The sequence below is a fragment of the Ambystoma mexicanum genome, chromosome 11 (assembly GCF_040938575.1).
Source record: "Ambystoma mexicanum isolate Mex_15411 chromosome 11, UKY_AmexF1_1, whole genome shotgun sequence".
NCBI classification, from domain to species: Eukaryota; Metazoa; Chordata; class Amphibia; order Caudata; family Ambystomatidae; genus Ambystoma; species Ambystoma mexicanum.
Genome location: NC_090934.1, coordinates 1,098,806,979 through 1,098,823,508, shown reverse-complemented (window position 1 = coordinate 1,098,823,508; position 16,530 = coordinate 1,098,806,979).

Below are 16,530 nucleotides of genomic sequence, written 5' to 3'. Positions count from 1 at the left end.
GATCAGTGATATCCTCGTCAGAGTACGTTGAGTCCGATTCTCCACCCTCTCCTAGCTCCTCACCTTCGTCCTTCCTTTCCGTACCCTTCTTTCCTTTTCTTCTTGGTCGCTCCTTTTTTGTGTGTAGGTAAGGATGGCTACGGAAGGAAGCCACCGTGCCACCCAAAAGGGGTACCAGGGCCCCCCTCCCGGGAACGCCAGAAAGGGGAAAAAGCCCAAAGGCACAAAAAAACCCTGAGCGACCTCAGTGACTCTCAGGATATGAGTAATGGGTACTCTTGAAGACGAGGCCGGGCAGAAGAGATGATCAGCGGAATTCTGTAGGTGCTCCGGAGGAAGGCAGTCCATACGGAGTAAGGTATTCCACAGGGGGAAACCAGGTTCAAGGTAATGACAAAAGGAGAATACGGCAGTCCAATATGCAGGCCAGGGTCTGGTACACGGGAAAGCAACAGAAGAAGGTATCCAACCGGTAAGAATACTCAATCCGAAAACAGGCCGGGGTCCGGTACACAGGAAGCAAGCAAGAAGACAGCAGGCAGCAGAGGAAGAGTCTGGAACAAGGAGGATGACCAGAAAAGAGGTAAGGAGCTCAGGGAGAGAGTAAGATGGGAAGGGGGGCAGGCTAGAAAGACGGAGGGAGAGCTGAAGGGGAGCAGCAAGGCTACAGAAACAAAGGAGGAAGCGGACAACAAGAGAGAGGAGGACCAGGACCCGAGAGGGATCGGGGCCCGACGGGGAAAAGGACGCTAGAAATGGTAGAGAAAGGCACAGAGCAGACAGCACTCTCGGAACGAAACCGGTAGCGTCGCAACGCGTACGCAACCCGGAAGCAGCAGGCTTTAAGCTCCGAGCCGCGTCAGCGTGCAGCCACTGGAACGGTGCTGAAGGAGGGCGTGACGGGTAGGCGGCACGTGCGACGGGATAGTATCCGCGCTGCCAGCGGCTCCACAGGCGCCACCCGCCTCGCGGCATGACATCCAGGCACTGTCAGTTCCTCAGACCCTGTAAATAAGTGTCTAGAGTTTCACACTTAATATAGAGGGGCTACGGTCTTCAAAATAGATTGTGATGGCTGCACCATTTAAGCGGGTCTCCTCTAAATTAAAATAGTCAGTCAAAATGTTTCTTCGAATCAAAATAGTCCATCGAACAGATACAAAATACAATAACACAATACATGATGACTTACAATTACTGCTCACAATTGCATATAAAAGCCCATTTTCCCGAAATGGAAACCGATCAAAACACAGCGCTCTGTAGAAGTTAATCAAATCACATAACATACAAAAAGGACATACATACCAATGCCAGTTCGAACCAATAGAATACATACTTAACAAATCATCCCGTTTGACATCAAGGAAAAGTTAACAAAAGGAGAGAAAGAAACCCACAAAATGCTCAAAGTTTTGTTTTGTGACAGTGCGCATTAAAATTATTCAAAAGATGGCCTATTTTTCAGTGCAGTTCCATGAGCAACCCCTTTCTTTGGTACATGGCTCTTTTCAGAAAAACCAATAGTGCCCACGCAGTCAGAACCGAATCAGCTGTCAGAAGGTAAATAGCCGCCGGCCTATAGGTACGGGTATTAGCTCACCTAAGCACAGGCAGTGTAGTAGGGATATAGAAAATAGGAGCAAACAACAAACTCCCGAGGTGTATCGGAGGGTGAGGGAAGAGCTGCACTCTTGTATAAACCTGGTCGTCTCCTGGTTGGGTAGACTGCCTTTGGTGAAAGTGAACATACTTCCATGCTCCCTTGACTTGTTCCTAACATTCCAGGGACAGGTTCCAGTTAGGGCACTCACAGCAATGAAACTGAACATTACAGCGCTTATTTGGCAGGGTCAGGCCACAGAGTTGCTAGGATGACTATATTCAGGCACCGGGAAGAGGGAGATCTAGCATGGTCAGACATTGGTAAATAATATCAGGTAGCCCAACTTAAATCTATAGGTGGGGGTCTGAATCCAGCCAGTACTCTGAAACGGAAAACTCTAGAGGACCACCTTCCAGGACTCGCTACTCCAATTCATAGGAACACTAACATTTCTCCAGAGATTAGGAGGAAGAGTTATGGACTTTGGGGCAAGGGAGTGCGTGAATTTGGGGGGCATTTGTTACCAGAGAGAAGAATTAAATATTTTATTCCGTGTAAAACGACTTGGAAATTCAGGGGACGAAGCTCATGCGCAATCCATGCATTAGGCATGTGTGTCTGCACAGAGCAAAGAGACAGGGAACTACCAGACATTTCACTACCTGAACTTTTTCTACCCAGACGGGAAAGGTCTCATTTCCTGCCTGTGTAAAATTCTATTATCTGCCCCTACTGATCTAAACCAGTCGACATCAAAGCCTAGCACAAGGATTTGGGAGAATCCCTGCATAACAACGTGCGGAGTCAAATATGGACTACAATGGCGAGATCTTCTGTGTGTATCCAAAACAAAGAACAAGCCACAAAATACCATTTCACTGGCATCTGGCTCCAAAGAGACTGCAGCTATTTTCTAACAGGGCCACTTGACTGCGCTGAAAGGGCTGTGGTGGCTCTGGTAGCTTCCTGCATACATGGGGGCAGTGATCCAGTTTAAGAAATTCTGGGAGGAGACCATGTGGACATAAGAATGAGCGTGGATATAGAGCTACCCAAACGCTCTACAGTGTGCTTGCTATGTGTACAAATACAAGGGCTATATCACCTCCCACAAAAAGGAAGTGACCTTATCACACAAGTGCTTGTGGCAGCAAAAGAAGTTGCACCAGTGCATGCGCCCAATGCCCTTCATTGGTATCACATATATAGGATATATTTGCAAGTGACAAGCTAACCTTTATCCTCTGGGGAGACATGCCACCCTGCTTCATCAAATGAAATGCATTCCTTCATGTATGCCTTCACCCTAAGCTTTTGAGCTACTTGGTCCCAGATCTGGACACCTGACACGGGTGTTAGGGAGAATTCTCATTCAATGGCTAATTTCCCTTACCCCGTGAGTCCCCCAGCAGCTTTGCTGGATTTCTGGAGTTTATTTTACAACTTGGTAAGAGTGTGAGCTGTTCCCCCACTCTTACCCATGTTTTGCCATGTGTGTTTTATCTGTTTTTGTGATTGTGGACTCTGGAGTACACCACTCCAGTAGCCCCCTTCTTTTGTGTGTTACACAGCACCTTCAGTGCAGTGACACAGGGCTGTCTTTTAGACTTCCCACTGACTCCATTTCTGGGGCTGACTACTGTCCCCCAGAAAAGAGTAAAGTTGCCATTAACTTTACCTAGTCATTTAACCACAGATCCAGTACACCCCATCTTACATGGAGTACTGGAAAGGGTAACTCCTTAGCCCTTTTTATCTGTACGTCCTAGAGCCTTGTTTTGCTCTTTTAACATTTAGACTTGGCTGGTGGCAGTGGTATCTACCCTAACTATTCTACCACGTTTATACTATATAAACTTGGTACTGTTTTAGGCTATTATATTAGCCTCGAACATAAACCCGCTTGAAAAAATACTCTTTCTTTTGGCTCCGGTCGGGTTTAGTCGCCATTTCTTTTTGTTAAAGTCCTTCTTGTGTTTTACTTTGCACGGCAAACCAGGTTTGCCTCCTTTGTTGACTGTCTTTTGGCGGGCTTCTGCCAAGAAGCCCTCCTCTAGGCGCCTGGGTGTCTAGGTGGGCTGAATGTGAGGGAGGGGTGTAGTCACACCCTGCACAGGGTATCCTAGGAAACCCAAGTCGCACTTTACCATGATTGGCTTAGGTGGTTGTGCGGGCTGGACAACCCCCCTGCTGCGTGATTGACAGCCAGGCTGTGTGAATGGGGGATTTTGCATAAAAGGCAGGACTCTTGGGCTGGAAATCAGAGCCACCACTGGAACTACAAGAAACCAAAGAGAAGTGGAGAAGAAGACGGCTGCTGCAACTACCCTGTCCCTGTGAAACCCTGCTGCAGTCCTGAGCTATCTACCCTTCGACGACAAGAGAAGATCCAGTCCGGAGTCTTCTTCCATTGAGCGTGGTGGGGTCGACCAGCTCATCTTCCACAGCCAGAGGATCCTCTTCATGGTCGAAATCGCTGCACACTGCTGTAGTGGTCTGGATAGCGACCTGAAGAGCTTCTCCTGTTTTAAAGGAGCTCACCTTTTATTCACCTTCGCCGCTGCTGGCTTCATCACTGTGTGGTGCAGACCCCTCCAGACATCCTCCTTCTCGTCCCCATGACAGAAGCTCCAGGAACTGTGGGTCTGCAGGAAACTACCAGGAACAACTGCCATGGCACCAGCTTCTCCCTTGAACAAGGTACTGCGTTCTTCTTTGAGGAACTAGGGTGAATCCCTTTTCTCCTCTTCCAAGGCTTGTCCTTAACTTCCCTCCTTCTTATAACTTTTGCTTCCTCTGTTGACAATATCTAAGTACTCCTGGCAACGTTGAATCTTGAACTGTCCGACTGTGTGATCCTCGACAACAAGAACCCGGTTCCACTTGACACTGGCTCCGGCCTATTGACTCTTGTATTTCTGTCAACGAGTGTTCTCTGATTCTGTCTGCCCTCACAAAAGTATTGCCTATGATTTTTGCCCCCAACTCTCTCTGGTTAACTCAGGTGCTAAGTGTGTTTTTGCCCCGGTAACATTTCTTGCCGCGGATACGCGTATCTTTAGTAAGACTGGACTGTCATTACTGTCAAAAAGTGATTGCATATGTATTCCCGGGAACATCTTTTGTTTCACAACACTGATCCGTTAAAACATAGGATACTTACCTTGAGTTATACTGTGCCAAGTGAATTGGTTGTGTGTAGTGTATTTTACGTGTGGTTTTGAAAGTATAGAAGTGTTGTGTTTTATAACAGATGGTTTAAAAATAAATGTACTTATATTTTTTACCTGAAACTTTGAGTCAGTGTTTGCTTGAGTCACTGTAATTGTGGGCCCTTTGTGTAATCATATACCCTTGAGATAAGCCTGGCTGCTCCGCTACTGCTACTACTTTAACATAGTAGTACAGGCTTGTACCAGAGGTGAACTTGTATTACCACTTGTAGTCTTAATTGTGTGTAGCGGTCCCTAAGGGCACTGCATGGGATTCTGCCTAACAACGGGCATGGAGATGATAATGCTAAATTAGATATGGCCTCAAACCCTTTCATATCAAAGTTACTTAGTGTCCAGGAACCGATTCCCTGCAGTGATGGGGATAGAGGGTGGTCAAGATGAAGTAGTAGGGACCTTAATTAATTCTAGAATGGACTATGGTAACAGCTAAATAAGCTGGAGATGCCCAAAATGCAGGAGTCAGATTTATTTTTGATGTCTCAAAGGCAAATCCCATCTCGGAGCTGAGTAAATCTCTACACTGGTTACCGGTTAAACAGAGAATCGATTTTAAGATTCTGTGCATGGTTCACAGAGGCCTACATGGCCTCGCTCCCACCTGTTTATCAGAGAAGCTAACATGGTATAAGCCATACCGAGGTCTTCGCTCTTCAGATAAGCTGCTGCTTGTCATCCCACCTTTGTTGTACCACGAGAGGAGATCGACGTTTCTCAGTGTATGCACCAAAATTATGGATTTCCATTCCTGGGAGCATAAGGAACTTGATTGAGCTGCCACAGTTCCGGAAAGCACTGAATACCCACCCGTTCTCTCTAGGCTCGGGGCTCTCCGCTTCAATAAAGGCTAATCTGGATTCTTGTTTGGAAAGGTTGATGTTTGAATACGGTCGGTCCCCAGATGCAGTTAATTCTGCCTGACTGCACAGTACAAGTAAATCAAATCAAATGAAATGGAGACATTGAAGGACATAGGGTTGCGTACTGGTAGTATGCGAGATGCTTTAATTTTGCTAATTAAATACTGTACAATCTACTAATACAAAATACCCACATGGAAACTAAAGGCTAATGGCAAAGGCCATGCCATGGAAGAATCCCACAGTCCCCTGATTGCAAACCGTGCTCCAAATGGTATTATTATTTAGATATGTCACTCTATAGAGAAAATATAACCAAAAAAGTGATGGGTGGAAGGTTTTGATTTAATCTCAACCACTGGCACTTCTCTGAGGAACCTCCCACACCACCGTTTTTTAGCCTGTCTGCGTCATTGCAAAAGTAGTCCAGCCATATACAAATCAGTCAAGTACTGCCACCAATGGTAGCAGTCCAGCCCGAACTGCTAGGCCAGGTCCCCTCTGTGCGGCAACACATGCATCCTCAGACATGTTTTGGCCTTGATGGGCCTCATCAGTGAGGTGCAGCTTGGTTCCCTATGGTGCAGCGAGCAAGGGTCCCACGTTTGGGCATACCTTCTCTTACATAGGGAGACACTCTATAACCAAAAAAGTGATGGGTGTAAGGTTTTTAATTAATCTGAACCACTGGCACTGCTGTGGGCAAACTTACACCCCCCCCCCCACGATTATTAGCCCATACGCGCCATTGCAAAAGGGGCCCAGCCAAATGCACATCAGTCAGGTACTTCCACCAATGGGAGCAGCACGGCCCAGTCACCTCTGCCCTGCGGCATAGGGGAAAGGTGAGCATTATGCCAGTAAGTATTGCCGTAGAAATTCAGCTAGGGTTCTGGACTGCCCTTGTGGGTGGGACCAGACCAGACTGATATGCACATGGCTATTTCTCCTGTGTGACGGGTGCAGTGAGCTCAAACGTGGCTGTAGACCCTCCCGAATGGTAGAAATACCATAGAACAGGGTATTTGACCCATGTTCGTTTCACACTATTTTGTAACTATTGCCATGGAATTGTTGCATGATCTTCGTCTCATTTCACATTTCTATTCACATCCTGAGCTTCTTGGATTGGGTGTGGCTTGTGGGATGGGGGTCGGTATATTTCATTACTGGGTAAGGCACATTGGGCCTCATTGTAGCATATGTGTGGACAATGGTGTGTGCATGTGTTATGTGCCTCGAGGGCATGCTGTTTTTCTAGTGGGGTTCATTGCCTCTGAGTCCTGTAACAGGACGGACATTGGTCTTCCATCATCTGATGGAACAGGTCCATGGGCCTCATTACACGGTAGGCGCTAAAAAATGTGATTTACCGTCATGGCGCCATTAGCGTGTCCGCCATCGTAGGAGACCGCTAATAGCGTCACATCACGAGTCAGCGGACACGCGCATAGGGCCATGACGGTAAATGACCCCACCGCCATGGCGGAAAAGCACCTTACCGGCTCCGACCAAAGTGCTGATAGCACCTCCGCCCTCATGCTGCACGCTATTAGCGGCCACCGCTGTTAGCGGTCACTGCTATTAGCGGTCACTGCTATTAGCGGTCACCGTAAAACACCGGAACCGGAAATAGCGTCATCGCACCGGAACGGGAAAGAGCCCGGCGGCCATCTTTAAAAACACAATCCATTGCCATCCCCTGCACTCAGGACCTGCAGCAACACCACGACTGGCAAAACCACATCCCAGAAGAACAAACAATGCCCAAGGCCCTAAAGAAAGCCGATGCGCGCCAGCGCAAAGAACGCTTCTCAAATGAGGAATTGAAAATGCTGGCAGACACCCTGGCTGCAAATGCAGAGGTAGTGTTCGCTAGCGACATGCGGCGCCCGGCACTCCTGAGAAAAAAGGAAATCTGGGCTGAGGTGGCGCAGAAAGTCAGTGCGGTGGGCTCCACCCCCCGCACCGTAAAGGACGTGCGCAAGCGGTGGGATGATCTGCGCCTCCGTGTACGCAGCATTTTATCGGCCAACAGGAATCTGGCCATGGGCACAGGAGGCGGAGGTGGATCCCCGATGAAGATGCAGGAGTGGGAGGAGACATGTGCCAGCACCATTGGCATAGAATCCATCGAGGGAGTGGGCCGAATGGAGTGTGGTGTGGCAACAACGTCAGACGGAGGTGAGTGACCACGCAAGACACAGCAATGCCAAGCATGAGTCCCTCCCCTAAATGTGAATTGGGAATCAGCTAATGGATGGGGTCATCACACACACATGTACACAACCCTGCATATATGCCCTGCACATCCCCACACAACCACATGCATGCAGCACCTCACACACGTGTCACCCTGACACATGTCCGGATGACCCACCCATCTGGCCAACAACCTGCAGGCCCAAAGTAGATGTCCAAATGCAAAGAACTGCAGCAACAACAACATATGCATGATGCACGTTGACCCATCACTGATGTTATCCCTGTCTTGCTCCCCCACAGGGTCACAATCTGACAGTGAGGAGCTGGACGCTGCAACGCAGGCCCCACCACCCAAAAAGCAGGCCAAGGGAAAGGATGCAGGCACCAGGCCCAGTACATCGAGGGGCACTGGGATATCTGGAGTGGCCCAGCGCACAAAAGCCACCCACGCAACGACCACACCAAGGGTCGAAATGCCATCCGACACTGTGGCAGCACCCCCACCACCCACCCCCACCACTCAGGAGCCAGTGCCAGAAGGCACGCCGTCCGCAGCCAATAGCTCCGTTGGGGAAGCAGCAGCCACGGCACCTATGAGTGATGTGGACGACCCATGTCCGACACCGGAAGGGCAGCGTACACCCAGCCCCCAGCTGTCCCCACTCCACAGCCCATGCAACACATCCAATGGCAACATCCATGAGGTGCATGCCGGAGATGCAATGGATGGGTCATTCAGTCCCGTGGCGAGCTCACCTGATGTCGGCCACATGCAGCAAGCTGCGCCGAGGAGTAACAGGGGCAGGGCCGCAGACGACACCATGAGCCTGATACGCCAGCGCCAGGAGGAGCTCAATGCCCTGGTTGCCCGGCAAGTGAGCGAGGCTGCCTCGACCAGGGAGGAGATCCGGGGGTTGTCAAGGGACATGAAAGCTGCCATGGACAGCAACACGACGCGCCTATGTGAGGAGATGGCCGCTGTGAGGCAGGTCCTAACGCGCATTGCTGAGGCGATGGAGAGCATGCGTCACTCACAGGGAGCAGATCAACCAGCCACGCCCTCGTCTACTAGCTCCGACCAGACAACCATCCTGCGCAGGTCCAGCCGGTCCTTGCGGCGGTCAGACTCACAACCCCCCAATGGTGGTAGTGGAGGAGGGAAGTAGGGCCAGCCTGTCCCTGTTGACACTTGGGAACTAATGCAGCACTGATGTGCACACCATGTTCGGTGGAGTTGTGGGGGAAGGGGGGTGAGGGTGTTTGGGGGAGTTGTGGGGGGAGGGGGGTGAGGGTGTTTGGGGGAGTTGTGGGGGGAGGGGGGTGAGGGTGTTTGGGGGAGTTGTGGGGGGAGGGGGGTGAGGGTGTTTGGGGGAGTTGTGGGGGGAGGGGGGTGAGGGTGTTTTGGGTGGAGGGTACATGCACGTTTGAATGTCATAATGCTCAATACAGACGTAATGGCATGGATAATCACATGACTGGACATTGATAATTGTGTATGTGTGTATTATTGTTGAAGGGTGCACTGTGATTATGTCCTCCATACACCCCGTGCCCTGAGCTGAACACCAATTGCACCCTCCTAATCCATGTGCATCAGAAACAATGGTCTATCATGTGCTGCCGCACAGCACGTCCCTCATGGGCATCGCCACCTGCATGACCTGCAGCCCCCTCTCCTCCATCCTCATCCCCGTCATCATCCTCAGACGGTGGTCGCAGTTCTATGTCAGGGGGCATTGGCACATTCCGTCTGATACACATATTGTGAAGCATGACACATGCCATGGTGATCTTGGCCACCTTCTCATGCCCGTACAGGAGTGCCCCGCCCGACCTGCTGAGGCACCGGAAGCGTTCCTTCAATAGGCCGAATGTCTGCTCGATCACCACGCGGGTACGGGTGTGTGCATGATTGTAGTCCTCTTCGTGCCTGTTCTGTGGGTTCCGCACAGGGGTAAGGAGCCACCTCTTCAGGGGATAACCTGCATCACCTGCATGGGTGCAACAATGGGTATGTGTAAGTGTCTACATAATGTGGAGCGTGCACATGTCACACAAACAAACATTGCATATTCAACGACATCCACTGATCCAAGCACGCATGGCAATCAGGGTAACTGCAATGTGGGAAGGTGAGGTGGTCCTTGCAAGTGGACATGCACCATGCATGCATACAGCAGGGATTGCCATGTCCCGCCAGAGTTTAAGTGATTTGTGTTTCCTGGCCCTGGCAACGTTAGTGCCACACTGCTAGTACACTGCCATTCCTTAGTTGATGTCCCCATGCTGTTTGATGGCAATTCTGTGGTGGGGTACGGGTGTGCCTCACCACAATGGCTACAGGGGATCCATTTGTATGCACTCATGTGCGCGGACCATTTCTGATGTAGTTTAGCGTACATTTCAGTTGTGATTTTGATATGCATGTTGCTGATTTGTGTAATGGGGGAATGGTGTGTTGTGCGGTGTGCATGTTGTTTGGAATGGCCTGTTTGGCGTAATGGATTGATATGTTTGCCGTGGCACTCACTTCCGGCATGTGGTTTTGTCTCTGGTCCATTGTGGGCTGCCTCACTGTACAGTGATGCAAATATGTATGTCCATTCTTCTCATGACACAAGTTCACGCACAGTTGGAGTATGCATCTCCCCCCCCCCATTCACGCCCAGTTGGAGTATGCATCTCCCCCCCCCCATTCACGCCCAGTTGGGGTATGCATCTCCCCCCCCCACTCACAATCCACATCACACTGACATGTGGTCAGCCTGCTACTCACCAAGTAGCCACGAACGTTGTCCAGCATGTCGCTCCATGTATCGTGGTATTGTCGAGTTCCGCAGGACCATTGCATCATGGGTTGAACCGGGATATCGGGCACAGCAATGTGTGATGATCTTATTGGAGTCACATACCATTTGGACGTTGATGGAGTGGTATTGCTTTCTGTTACGATACACTACCTCATTGGCATGTGGGACCACCAGTTCTACATGGGTACAGTCGATGGCCCCAATGCAACTTGGGATGCCTGCCAGTGTATGGAAGCCTACTTTGGTGTTGGAGATCTCCTGGGCAGTCCGTGGCATGTATATGTGTTGACTTGTGTGCTGCAGGAGGGCATCGAGCACCTGGTTCAGTGTGCGTGAGAATACTGGTTGTGATATGCCATGCATCTGACCTACCGTATGCTGGTAGGTGCCTGTGGCCAAGAAGTGGAGCACTGTTACTACCTTCAGTAGAGGGGGGATGGCAGTACGGATGTCAATGAGACTCACAATGTCGTTGTATATCATGTCTACTATGGTGGTGATGGTATCCCAGTCCAGACGGTACAGGGTGTGTATCTGCTCAGGGGTTAGGTTGACTGGACTGGCTCTGATCCTGGGAATTGGTGGCTGCCTCTGTGGTATCACTAGGTGCACTGGTGGTGCTTGCTGCGCCTGTCTTGCCCTCCTCCTCCTCCTCCTGCGTCTCCTCTGTGCTGCCTGTTGTTGTAGCTGCTGCACAGCAATCATGTCCTCTAGCCCATGTAATGCTGCTAGTATTGCATCCATCTTGGTGTGGGAATGGGTGTGGGGAGGGGTGTGGTGTGCTCTTTTGTGCTGCCAGTCTCCATTGCCTCCACCTGTGCTGATTTTGTCCACCTGTGGCAGGTTGGAACTCTGCTGTGCTCTTTTAACGTGTGGTTCGCGATGCCGGTATTAGCGCCTTGCCGGTAAGGGTTCTTTGGGTCTAGTACATGCCGGTATTGCCATGTACGCATGGCTCGCGATGCCGTGATATTAGCGCTATGCCGCTATTTCCGGTCTGAGGGGCCGCGCGCTCACGGACTTGCCGCTAATAGTGCCACCGTACTTTGCGGTGCCGCTAATAGCGGTATGTCCGGGTCGTGATTGGGGAGGGGATTTACCGATATCGGTAATCCCTTACCGGTAACGGTATGTCCCTACCGCCTACCGTGTAATGAGGCCCCATGTCTTCACGACGCACTTCCATGTGCTTTCACATAGCATCATGGAGCAAGTGATTATAAACTCACAGCATGTTGGTGTTTTGGGGGCTACTTTGTCATTGCAGGTCAACCACACCATAATCCTCTGAATTGTGAGTGATGCAGGTGGATAAGAACAAAGTTACAGGAAAGACATTTCACAGATATCAATGGACCCCATGTCCCTGGTGGGCTGATGAGGGAGTGTAGGCGATTGGTGCTGTGTGCTCTGAAGCTCACCATCTACATTGCATCTTACGTGCCTACATCATATGTTCAATCTGCCTGGCAGAGGTGCTTGTGTTGAGAAGTGTGCTCAGGTGGGCACATACACGTGTTTCATTTCATGTGGTCATCATCTCCCCATGTCTAGATGGAAAGTAAGTTATGTGGATGAAGCCACCATCAGGAATATGCATTGGGGGTGGATATGTGGTTGATGTCTGGTTTCCCGATTGATGTTCAGAGAGGGGTGGTGCGTCTTGGGAACATGTGTGCTCATTCTGGCTCATAGATTGGTATTGGACTCTCTCACACTTTACCCTACTGGCGCTGCATGACTATGTCTCATGCATGAAGTTGATTCATCCTCAGCCCGAGTCTACTCCTCCAATTCCCTCAATGACGCTGACATCAATGGCAGCTAGTTCCTGCTATTCCCATGGCCGCAGGTCCAGGGGTGGTGATCCTCCTCCTGTGGCCACGCAATTCCTGCAGTGTTTCACTACCAGCACCGCACCGGACACGCCTCTTGAGGTACTGCCAGCGCTTCTGGATCTGGGCCACCTTGTGAGGTGTTGTTGCTACAGCATTGACATTTTGCAAGATGGACTTCCAGATCTTTTGCACTGCTGTTGCAGGATCTTTAAACATTTTGGATCCAGATGGCAAACAGCCTCTTTTGTGACAGGTCAGGGAGGCCTGAGGGCCGGTATGTTCAAGGGGTCTGGTGGGCAGAGGGGAGTTAGGGAGTCCTAGGGGCAGGCAGGGCTGGGTTTTTTTCTTCACGGTCTCACAGTGGTTTGCCCTTGCCTGAGCTTGATGCTGTGGGACTAGGGGAATGCGGTGTGCCTTGCAAGAGGGGTACACTCTTCCCTCGGCGCACAGTACACAGTGCACCATCCTTCCGATCTTGATCTACGCAGCGATAGATACGGAAACAGACATGGCGCGGCACTGTGTACTCAGGTGGCATAAATGTGAGGCGTCTATGCCATGTATTTATGCCTTAAACGATTTTACTGTCGTTCTGCTTTGGAAACATGCGTATCGTGTAATATTTTGAAAATTGGGCATGTGTGTTTCGCTTTTACGCTGACGTAAGTGTAAAGCTCATCCGTGGCATACAATACACCACAGCGAAACTGAGCTCCAAAGACAGTCTCAAAGAAAAAAGTAGCAAATCAGTGCATTTTTTATTCTACATGATTTTATCTAGAAACGGATATTTTTCCCAAATATATGTATTTTTGGGAAAAAAACTGTTTTTAGATTGTTTTTTATTTAGTTGTATGGCCGAAACCCCAATGGTCTCAGGTTTGGACATTTGGGAGGCGTCATTTTAATGTGTACTGAGGTGATCAAGAGCAGGTGCTTTCCCAGGGACGTCATTTCACCAAAATGCCAGGGGTAGCGGAAGTGACATCACAGTACCACACCCCCAAGAGTGACATCACAGGAAGTGATGTCATTTGACCACACCCCCACAGGAAGTGATGTCATTGGACCACGCCCCCACCATGACATCACAGGAAGTGGCCTAATAAAGCATTATCGCTCAGTGCATTAAGAAAAAAATGGTTACGATATCAGTGTATTGTGACATTTCATACAAGAATGGATCATCATATGTATCAGTGTCAAGGTCCATGTTGCCACGTGAAGTGTATGAACCCCAATCCCCTCTTTATGTGGATCTGCCCTGTTATTTCAACAGGACTACAGAAAATCACATTCTGGGGGGACAGGGACGGATAGGCGGGCACGGGGATAGGGGAAAGCCAGGATAAAAGGGGAGATTGGAGAATATTTCACCAGAAAACATGTATGGCATCCTCAGTTTTTAATGACTCTTCTGCTTGTGTTATTTTGGCTGCCAAAAGATTAGTTCAAAATGTGTTCAAGGCATACAGTGCATTACTGAGTGATACAAACTTCAGTACCAAAAGCCTCATCAGTCCAGTGCCCAGATTTTATGGGGGGAAAAAATCCTGGCTGCATTTTGCATTACTCCCACACTCACCAACACTCTTTATATGCCTAGGTTTCTGTTCCTACATGTTCATTGTCCTCCACACCCCGCACCACAATGGTACACATTCCAACAATTAGTACTATTATATAGATTTTTGGATAATGCCCAACAGTTGCTCTTCCTTCACTCTGATCATAAGACTTAAAATGTAGTTTCTTACCAGATTGAGCAGAACAGTGGCTTGACAGACGTGCCAGTTCTGCTGTTTCAATGGCATGTGAGGTGAAGATTCTGACTCGAAGGCAGGTTGTTGCTTAGGTGACTGGAAACCAGAGGAGAGGTCTGTGAGTGTTCAATGGCAACAGATCAAGAAGACACAGAACTCTGGTAGTGGAGCTGCAGGTGTTTGGCAGGGAAGAGGCTGCAAGTATGGCAGGTGCTGTTTTGAGGTCACAGAACTCTGGTAGTGGAGCTGCAGGTGTTTGGCAGAGAAGAGGCTGCAAGTATGGCAGGTGCTGTTTTGAGGTCACAGAATACTGGCTGTGATGCCGATGGTGCCGGGCTGGTTTTAACAGAGGGCACTGACTGGGTGTGTCTCATCATTGCTTGGTTGAATACAAATCAAGGATACGGTGCTGGCATTGTGAAGACAGAACTGTAGCTGTGGGGTAGCTGGTGACTGGCTTAATGGAAGTTGCTGCTTAGATGGCTCATCATTGCTTCCTTGACTGGAAATGAAGAAGAGCCAGGTGGGAATCGGATAGCAAATGTTTTCATGACACAAGACTCCAGCTGTGCTGCAGCTTCTGGCTGACCTGTCAAGAAGATGCTGATGGAGGCTACTCAGATTCTAAGAGACTGGCGGTTGACAGATGCTTGTGGCTGTGCTACTAGTAGTGCCTGTCTGGCTTCACAGGAAAAGGCTAATTGAATGTCTTGCTGTTGCTTAGACTGAAAATCTGTAGGATGCCGGCGGTGTGGCAGATGATGCCATTTTAAAGACACACATGATGTTTCTGACGTAATGGTCCATTGTTGCTTAGCTCACTGGTAAAAAATAGGATGTTGACTAAACTCAACAGCATACCATGCAGTGTTTTGAAGATGAGACAAACTGGTTGCAGTGCATGAGCGATGTATCATGGCTGACTTCATGAGGAGAAGAGGCTGGTAGTGTAGGAGAGTAGCAGATGGTTTTGAAGACTGTATGTGGTGCTGATTAGGTCTGCGTGACTTGAAAAGAAAGACCTAACTGGAAAATTGAGCTATAACCTAACAGTGTCAAAGAATATAATGGTTCATCTTTTCAGAGGATACCTCCTGTGTCGCATGTCAGCAAATCGGTCAATGGCATCACTCAAATTTACCTCGTCAGCCTCCATAGGTTCACATGCCATTACCAACAAATCACTAAGTCTCTTGTCTCCACATCTATTTCGCAAATAGTTTTTAACTCTTTTCAAACAGGACAAGAACCTCTCATTTGCTGCAGTTGTAATCGGCAATGCAAGAACCAGATCCAACAGATTTAGGACATCAGAAAAGCCTCTTGGAGATTCATTGAGATAGTACCTGACAGAGTGAATACCTGCTAAAGTCTTGCCAGATAAATAGCCCCTTGCAGTGTCAAGGCCTGGATGCAATCCAGCATAATTTACCTGGGGCCCTAGGTAGTGCCGAGCAAGAAGATCTGCAGATGAGTCCTCCAAGAAATTTTTTGCCCTTGGATTGAACATGCCGGCAGCCTTGATAAGCCCCATGTTATCTATAAAACAAGCATCCAACTCTCTTACAAACCTATCCAAGGTGCAGAAAAACACCTCTTGCTTTATCCGTTCAGTCTGTGGCATTCGATCCTCAGAGTGCTCATAATGTCCAGGCCTCTTCCCTACAGTAGTACCAACAAGGTATTCTTTGAGTTTGCTGCTCAGTTGGTGCTGCCTTACTGGTAAAGCTCTGCGGTCGTGGTCTTCAACTGTTTCAATACCACATTTTTCTGCCAATTCTGTTGCGTCATTGACGATTTTCACCCAATGGCATTCTTGTCTAAGGTTGACGAGGGCAGTTCTTGTCACTTGAATTAGGTGACTCGCATCTGGCAAATCAAGATGCTTTCTCTGAACTTCATCAGATAACACACAAATCTTTTTCAGAATTGCTTCCATACTTAACAAAGTTAGCAAAAACTCAAAGCACTGCATATTTCGGAGAAGTCCTCTGGCTTCTGAACAAGCCTGCTTGTCACGTTGTTGCGATGATTCTATTACACTGAGAACAACTATAATGGTTTCAAATCGAGCCTGTATTTTTTTAACACACGCGTACCAATAAAACCATCTAGTGCCACAAAGTCTTTCTAATTCTTGTACTTCCAGACCGCTTTCTGTTTGAGCTTTTACAAAGAGTTCGTGCCGAGGAGAACTTTGTGAAAGGAACACATA